The sequence below is a fragment of the Tupaia chinensis genome, unplaced genomic scaffold (genome assembly GCF_000334495.1).
Source record: "Tupaia chinensis unplaced genomic scaffold, TupChi_1.0 Scaffold138725_1, whole genome shotgun sequence".
Taxonomy (NCBI): domain Eukaryota; kingdom Metazoa; phylum Chordata; class Mammalia; order Scandentia; family Tupaiidae; genus Tupaia; species Tupaia belangeri.
Window position 1 is genome coordinate 1617394 of NW_006198617.1, and position 8002 is coordinate 1625395.

General features: G+C 55.9%; 1 non-coding gene across 1 annotated transcript; it reads right to left on the minus strand.

Annotated features, from left to right (window-relative positions):
• Positions 1 to 838: 838 nt before the first annotated feature.
• On the minus strand, positions 839 to 941 carry LOC114004583 (U6 spliceosomal RNA). The gene has a single exon (XR_003546702.1). It is a non-coding gene; the product is annotated as a U6 spliceosomal RNA (small nuclear RNA).
• Between the last annotated feature and the right edge of the window lie 7061 nt (positions 942 to 8002).

Sequence of the window (8002 nt, forward strand, 5' to 3'; positions counted from 1 at the left end):
GCCATCCCCCCAGGGGTGATTTCTCACTTTCTGTCTCTCTTTGTTTTTCCTGGTGAGCGTATGCGCACTATAGAAGAAAAAAAAACTCAAAAAAGAAAAAATAATAATAATGATCTTGAAGTTCATGCATAACTTTTCTCTCTTTTTTACTCCTAGTTTTTTCATAGGGCACATGCACTTGTCAGAGAAAGAGAGAGAATGGGGGGGAGGGAGGGGGAGAGAGATCACCCTCTGGAGGGATGGCCATGCTGCAGTACACCTCCCCCCGCATTCTCCTCCTAGGTGTTTGCACACACACACACACACACACACACACACACACACACACGTCTAGTATATTTTCCAAGCTGCTGGGTCTGGGACTTGAACCGTTCAGTTGACCATGTAGGATTCGGTCACTTTAACCACCACACTACCTGGATGCTCCAGTGTCTCTCTCTCTCTCTTTTGGCCATAGGGTGTGTGTGCTCACTGGAAAGAGATAGAGACAGGAAAAGTGAGAAATCAGCCCCCAGAGGGGATGGCCATGCTGTAATTCCGTCCCATCCACTGTCCTCCTGGGATTTTGGGACACACACACATAGGTCTGGTGTGATTTTCTTTCTTTTTTTAAAAAATTTATTTTATTTTTTTACAATTTGTTGAACTAATCACTACACCTCATTTGGCTTGTAAAGAGAACTCAGCAACATGAAACACATCTTAGGCTACGATACACGTCATCAGCAGCAGGTGATAAAGCATCTCTGTGCCTCTCTATTTTTTCTCCCTGATTTCCTTCCCTGTGCTCCTCCCCTCTCCCACCCTCCTTCCACACTGTCTCCAGTGTCCATGACGAAAAAATAGGAAATGCTTCGCAGATTCGCGCGTCACCCCTGTGCAGGGGCCATGCTAAACTCTGTATTGTTCCGGTTTAGCGTATGTGCTGCCCAAGCGAGCATTGTCTAGTGATTTTCAAGCCGCCAGGTCTGGGATTCGAACCACCGTTGGCCATGTGGGAGTCCAGCACCTTAACCATGCCACCTGCTGGTGCTCGTTTTTCTGTTTTATAAAAAATTTTCTTTTTAAGGAATTATGCATTTTATTTTATTTATTATTATTCCTCAATTTAACCAGAGAGACCGAGAAGAGAGAGAGAGAATGAGGGTGAGAAAGCAAGCTGCTAGGTCCAAGACTCGATCCATGACTCATATGGGCGTCCAGCACCTTAACCGCCATGCCACCTGCTGGCCCCTAAAAAGTTTATTTTTATTATTTACTGTTTCTGTGAACGAGAGACGGAGTGAATAGAGCGAGAGACAGACCACCCTCAATGGAATCCGGAGCTGGGCTCTGTCTCAGCCTGCATCTGACCCCAGATCACATGCACATGTGTCTGACAGGCTCAGGGAGGTCTCTGGACTTGAACCAGCAACCTCCCCATGTGGGATTGCCTCCTGGAGTGTTGCGTTTTATTCTGCACTACCATCTGGCCTCCGTAATGTTTTCATAATAGACATCCTGTTAGGGATTTTTTTTAAGGCTTTGCCATAGGGTGCGTGTGCTCACCAGAAAGAGAGGGAGAGAGAGGAAGAATAAAAAATCAGCCCCCAGTGGGGATGGCCGTGCTGCAGTCCTGTCTCCATTCTCCTAGGATTGGCGCATGCGTGTACACATACCCGGCATGATTTTCAAGCCGCCAAGTCCTAGACTCGAACCTCAGTTGGTCCAGTGCCTTAACCACTATGCCACCTGCTGGCCCCAGTTCAAACTTGTGAAGATCCCTAGTATTTGGCCTTTTGACCGCCTGGTTTCTGCTCTAGCTCGGCCACTCACGAGCTCAGGCAAGCTTCCTGTCGCTCCTTTCTCAGTGTCCTCTGTGATCGGGCAGGGACTGCTCTACCTCATGGTTGTAGGTGGGGTTACGTCTGAGTCCCCACAGGCAAGCTCCAACAGTGTCTGGTTCAGAGAAGATGCCAGAGCGCCGTTCCTCGTCATCCCCACCATTGCTTTCCCGCCTCGAAGCATCTCCCGGGCCAGCGTGGTGCGAGGGAGGTCGGGCCTGCCAGGGCTTCCCTAAGGGTTGGCCCCAACTTCTTGAATCAGCAGGTGCTGCCTCCCAGCTTTTTCCGACCCAGGACTGCACCTAGCGCTGCTTCTCTGCTCGGTGGCAGGGCCTACCATGGGAGGCCTGCGAGGCCTCAGTCACCTGGGAAGGCCTGACTGTGCCAGGCCCCGGGTGGGCTGTTTTCTTTTTCTTTTTTTTTTTTCTGCGGGATCGGGGGAGGCTATAGGGCATGTGCAGGAGACAGAGGGAGACAGGGAGAGGGAAAATGAAAAATCACCCCCTGGAGGGATGGCCAGCAATCCCTTCTCCATTCTCTTCTCAGGAGCTGGGTCTGGGACTTGAACCTCATAGTTGTCCATGTGGGATCCAACCACCTTAAATTAACCCTCATGCCATCTGCTGGCCCCACAAGTAGGTTTTTTTGTTTGTTTGTTTGTTTGTTTTTTGTTTTGTTTTGCTATAAGGCACGTGTGTTCACCAGAAAGACAGAGAGAGCCAGAGAGACAGAAAGTAAGAAATCACCCCCCAGGGGGGATGGCCACGCCGCAATCCCTTCTCCTCTCAGGATCTTGGGCACACACACACACACACACGTGCCCAAAGTGAGTTTAAGCCACCAGGTCCAGGACTCGAACTGCGGTCGACTACGTGGGAGTTCAGCGACGTATACATTGCGCTATGTGCTGGTCCCCACAAGTGTTTTCTGATCGAGGCATCCTCTGTTGCCAGAGGCTGCTAGACTGTCTGTGTGCTTTTAGGCCGGTCCCTCAAGCTCTCTGAGCTGTTTCCTAACTTATCAAATGACAAAAATAATAGTATCTATTTCATGGTTTGTTTTGTTTTTCTTCCAATGTTTATTTGCTTATCTTTTCTGAGAGACAGACAGAGAGAGGCACCCCAACAGGGCGTTCATACTGTGACCTGCCCCCCCACCCCCAGCCAGCTGGCTCATGGCACAGGTGCATTCCTGGCATGCACACGGAGGCCTTGGGACTCGAACCCTGGGCCTTTCCATGGGACTGGTGCTGCATAGCGCTAAACTACGACTGTTGACATCTGGCTCTTGTTGGCTTTCTTTTTTAAAGTTCATTCTGAGTACACGAGACGAGACAGCACCCCCAGCGGGGTCCTGATGCTGCAGTAGCCCCCAGCCTGGCCAGCCCGGGGGCAGGCACGTGTATGCCTGATGTACTCAAGGAGGGCCCCAGACACAGACTGGAGCCTCGCCCTGGGGGTCAGTCCTGCAGGGCCGTGTTTTCCCTCCGCCTCACCGGGACCTAGTTTTGTTTCAGGAGGATTCAATGAGATACGGCCTCTGAAGCGCTAAGCCTGGACAGGGCACATAGTAGGCTGCTTAATAAATACTGCTTACTGGGGCCGGCAGGTGGTGTGGTGGCTAAGGTGCTGGAACCCCACATGGCTGACCACGGTTCGAGTCCTGGAACGGGTGGCTTGCTTTCTCACTTTCCCTCTCTCTCCTTCCCCATCTCTCGCTGATCAGATTAAAATAAATGAATGAATAGATTAAATAATGCTAAAAAATATTTTTTAAAAATATTGCCTATTACTAAAAATGAAATTTCTCAGAAAATGGGGGCCAGCAGGTGGAGCAGAGCTTAAGGCTCTGGATCCCACATGGCGGACTGTGTTGTTCAAGTCCCAGCCTGGAGGCTTGAAGATCATGCTAGGAAGGGTCGGCAGGGGGAGCAGAGCTTAAGGCTCTGGATCCCACATGGCGGACTGTGTTGTTCAAGTCCCAGCCTGGAGGCTTGAAGATCATGCTAGGAAGGGTCGGCAGGTGTGTAGTGGTTAAGGTGCTGGATTCCCACGTGGCTGACTGAGGTTCTGTTCGAGTCTCGGATCCGGAGGCTTGAAACTCATGCTGGGTGCGTGTGCGCGTGTGTCCAAAATCTGGAGAGGAGAATGGAGGATAAGGGACTGCAGTGTGTCCATCCCCCCTGGCAGGTGAATCCTCGCTCTCGCTCTCTATCTCTCCAGTGAGCACACACACCCTATAGCAGAAAGCTCTCCGAAAAAAGAAAGAAAAGAAAATCATGCTGGCTATGTGTGCGTGCATGCCCAAAATCCCAAGGAGAGGATGAAGGAGAAAGGATCACAGTGTGGCGATTCCCCCCGAAAGGGATTTCTCACTTTCCCTCTCTCTTTGTCTCTCTTTGGTGAGCAAAAACCAAAGGGAAAAAGAAAAAAAAAAAAAGGAATTGTCAGGAAATGTAAAGTAAAAACCACCTGAAAAACTTCTTCTTGAGTTCTGACCCCCTGAGAGACGTGAAGTGGGGTGGCTCCCGCCGGACCGTCGGACAGAGCATGGCTACCGAGACGGCAGGGCCCGCAGCCCGGAGGAGCTCGGAGCTGGAGCAGGGCCCCCGCTCTGCAATGCAGGCTCGGGAAGCAGAACTGGGTTTCCGCCTGGCACTGTCTGAGGCTTTGGTAGTTATTCCCTCGGCACATACTTCCGGTGATCAGCACTGGGGTGATAGCACTTGGCGGGGATAGACAGCTGAGGTCACATGGGCCTATCTTCTGGAAGCTTCTGGTCTGATAGGGAAGATGAAATTTGTACACGATTACGATAAGAGGTAAAATAATTATCTTCTATTTGAGGGAGAGAGTCACACACTTACTCACTCCAGGGGGCAGTGTGCCAGGCCAAGGAGCCGTGGTTCCCAGTCCGGGATGGCGGCCATGCCTGGAGGCTTTTTTAGAAACATGCATTCATGTTCGAGTGTGTGTGCGCGCATGGAAGCCGGGGAGCTAGCACCCTCCACAGGGCCTCCTCTTCCCCCGTCCTCCGGCCCAGGAGCTCTTGAGCAGCGGCCGTGTGCGCGGAGTGTTTCAGGCTGGCTGGGCCAGGGATTTGAAGCACATCTCCATGTGGGATCTGGCTTCTCTGTGCTGGAGTCCGGCCTGGACCTGGGGACACCATTTGCCATCTCTGCTGGGGAGGTGCCTTGGTGTCTGGTTAGGGGCCAGGGGTGCTGCTGAGCGTGTTGCACACACAGGGTGGCCCCAGGACGGCTGGAGAGACACGGAGCCTGGAGCAGCCTGCCCTAGCCCACTGTGTCCATGGCAGCTAGGGGTTGAGAAGGGCTGCCTTGGAGAAGCCGCCCTGGCCAGGCAGATGCGCCATAGCCCGTGCCCTCCTGACGCATGCACCTGGCCGGTGGGCGGGTATTACAGAACTGACTTCGCAGATGTGGGTGTGGACGTGGGTGTGGATGTGGCGTGAGGTGTGGCCCGCTCAGGGGCAGGAGTGCAGAGTGCAAAAGAGGGATGGAGAGCTCCCTACGCTTTCAGGGGGCACAGGCCACAGCCCAGGTAGAGGCTCGGAGGCAGACAGTGAAAGGTGAGGGCACTTGGACATGTGCCCAGAGTGCCAGGTCCTGGCGGGTGTCTGGGGACACCAGACACAGACCCAGCCTCGGCAGGCCAGGGAAGCCCCTGCCGGAGGTGGAGAAGGTAGACCGGGGTGCTCTTCCCTTCTGTCTGGCCTGGGCTCTGGGGGGCCGCGCAGAGGCCAGGCAGGTGTGGGGGGTGCCCTGAGCCCAGATGCTGCCCTCCTGCCTGGGGCCCAGCTTCCACCCTTTCTCCTATTTGCATCCCTCTGATAGTTGGGAATGGGAGGCAGGAAAAAAGAGAGAGAAGAGGAAGAACAGTATTTTCATTTCCAACACAGATAGGGGTGAGGGAGGCGGAAGGAATCTGGTTTATGATACCTTCGAGACAAGCACAGAAAATCCCCACTGCGGCCCGAAATAGCATGAAAAACAGACGTTTTGCCAAATCAGACTTATCTGAGTGGCTCTCTCCTTGAGTCCGGCAGGATGTGGACGGAGCTGGCACTGTTCCCTTGGGATGACACCGTCCCCTGGGGCCCCCGCCCTGGCTAATTAAACCGAGAAGCCTGGGAGCTCAGCTTGGCAGCCCTTGGCCTCAGCCTGAGCATTCCAGAGGGCCAGAGATGGTGACCAGGGGGACGCCTGGCAGTGGGGTCCGTGGCGTGAACTCAGGGGGGGAGAGGCCTCGTTCCTCCCGAAGTGACGGGGATCGGAGACAGCCAGCGTTTATGTGCCAGGCGTTGGGTGGCCCTCTGTAAGCCTCACGAACTGCCCAGTGTGATTATCAAGGAAACTGAGGCTCAAAGAGAGGTTAAGGGACCTGAGGGCACATGGCAACCTAGGGGCAGAGCCGGGAGTGGAGATCATGTCTGTGGAGCTGCAAAGCCAGGCCCTGCCTGCTGCTCATCCCGGTTAGGTTAGTCACTCAGCCGCGGGGAGGAGATCCCTGCTGTGAGGTTTGCAAGGCGTGGAGTCCCGGCCTGAGCTTCAGTTCTGGTGGCCGTTTTGTTTCTGGGGTTTCCCTTACCTGTCAAGGGGGCAGAGTCATGCCTTTACCCTGGAGTCTCCAAGGGTTAAGCTGAGGCGGAAGAGGGTGGGAGGCGAGGAGGGAGGCCTGGGCAGGTCTCTGGCCACCCAGCGTGGCAGGGAGCAGTGAGAGAGCCTGGGCAGAGCGCTGGGGCCGGGCGGGCAGCCATATCTCTGGCGTATCAGTGTCGGGTTTCTGTATTTGAACGGGGAGAGAGGGCAGCTCTGCTGTGCAGGTAGAGAAGGTGGTGTGGAATGTGGGTGTTTATTTTTCTTTGCCTGGGAGAGCTCTGTTTCAGCTCTGGCTGACGGAGGGGCTTCCCAAGATATTGCAGTGGGTGCCTCGTCTGCACATTCCAGGGTGCTTGTCTTACGGGAGGGATCTCCCCAGGTGGACACAGAGGGCTCCCACCAAGTGAGGTCCCCTTTCAGCCGGTAAGCCCTCATCCCGGTGCCTGGGATCCTGGGGTCCCAGAGTGAGAGGTGGGAGAGGCCATGAAATGGGGGCATCATCAGCCCTTCCCCCTGATGAGGCCTTTCTGGCCCCGCTCATCTCCTGATCTCCTGGCAGCCTGGGTTGCTGGGAAGGCCGGGGCAGCCTCCTGATTGCCGAACAAAACAAGCCTTGCTCACAAAAGGACAGGGCGGGCTGCTCCTCTCTGCCCGCATCTCTCCTGCTCCACCCAGCTGGCACCCTACATTCTGAGATGCACAGAGGGGGCTCCAAAGCCACTGTCGCTGGACAGGCCACCCACGCTGGAACCACTTGCACTGGGGATGTGGACTGGAAAACCATGGGGCGGCCACGAGGCAGGGCTTGCTGCAATGGCCGCCCCTCCTTCCCTCTGGCCTGCTGGGCGGGCTGCTTGGAAAGGAAGCCAGGCCGGCAGGTAGTGAGAAAGACTTGGGATCCAGGGGGAGCCGCAGAGAAAGCAAACAAACAGGGCTTTGTGTGGCTGCAGATCTGGTCTCAGAAGGGAAGCCAGGCCGGGTGGGGGCGGGGAGGCGGACAGAGGCCAGGCCGCTGCTCTGGGCCAGAGACAGGCAGCTGGACCGGGGAGCGCCACTCCGTGTGGACAGGCATCTGGACGCACGGCCTGGCCAAGTCCCAGGGCGCCACTTCTCTCCTGGACAGATCCGGGCTTGTTTGCCCACCTGATCCGCCAGTGGCTCCGCAGGGGGCCGGGGGTGTGTAGGGGGAAGGGCTCAGGGGTATCGTAGGCCCGGCCCAGCCAGCGCGGCCCTTCCCTTGCGCGCCCCCCACTCCCGCGGGGCTGGGAGGGCGCAGACCAGGCAGGGGCTTCCGCGTAGGGCGCAGGCTCTGGGGACCTTGCAGGGAGGCAGTGCCCGGGGGCAGGGTGGCTGCCCGGTAGCAGAGGCCTGGCATGGGGGGACCCGGCCTGGGAACGGAACCGCCTCCTTCACTGGGGCGAGGCCACCGGGCTGGGGAATGGACCACGCCAGGAAGACGGGCCTTCCGCTGCAGTGTGGGCCCGAGTCTCATCTTTTCGGGGTGGGGGGTCATATTCTGGATCCCGGCGAGGGTCTTCTGGGGGCGGGGAAGGCCTAGGTA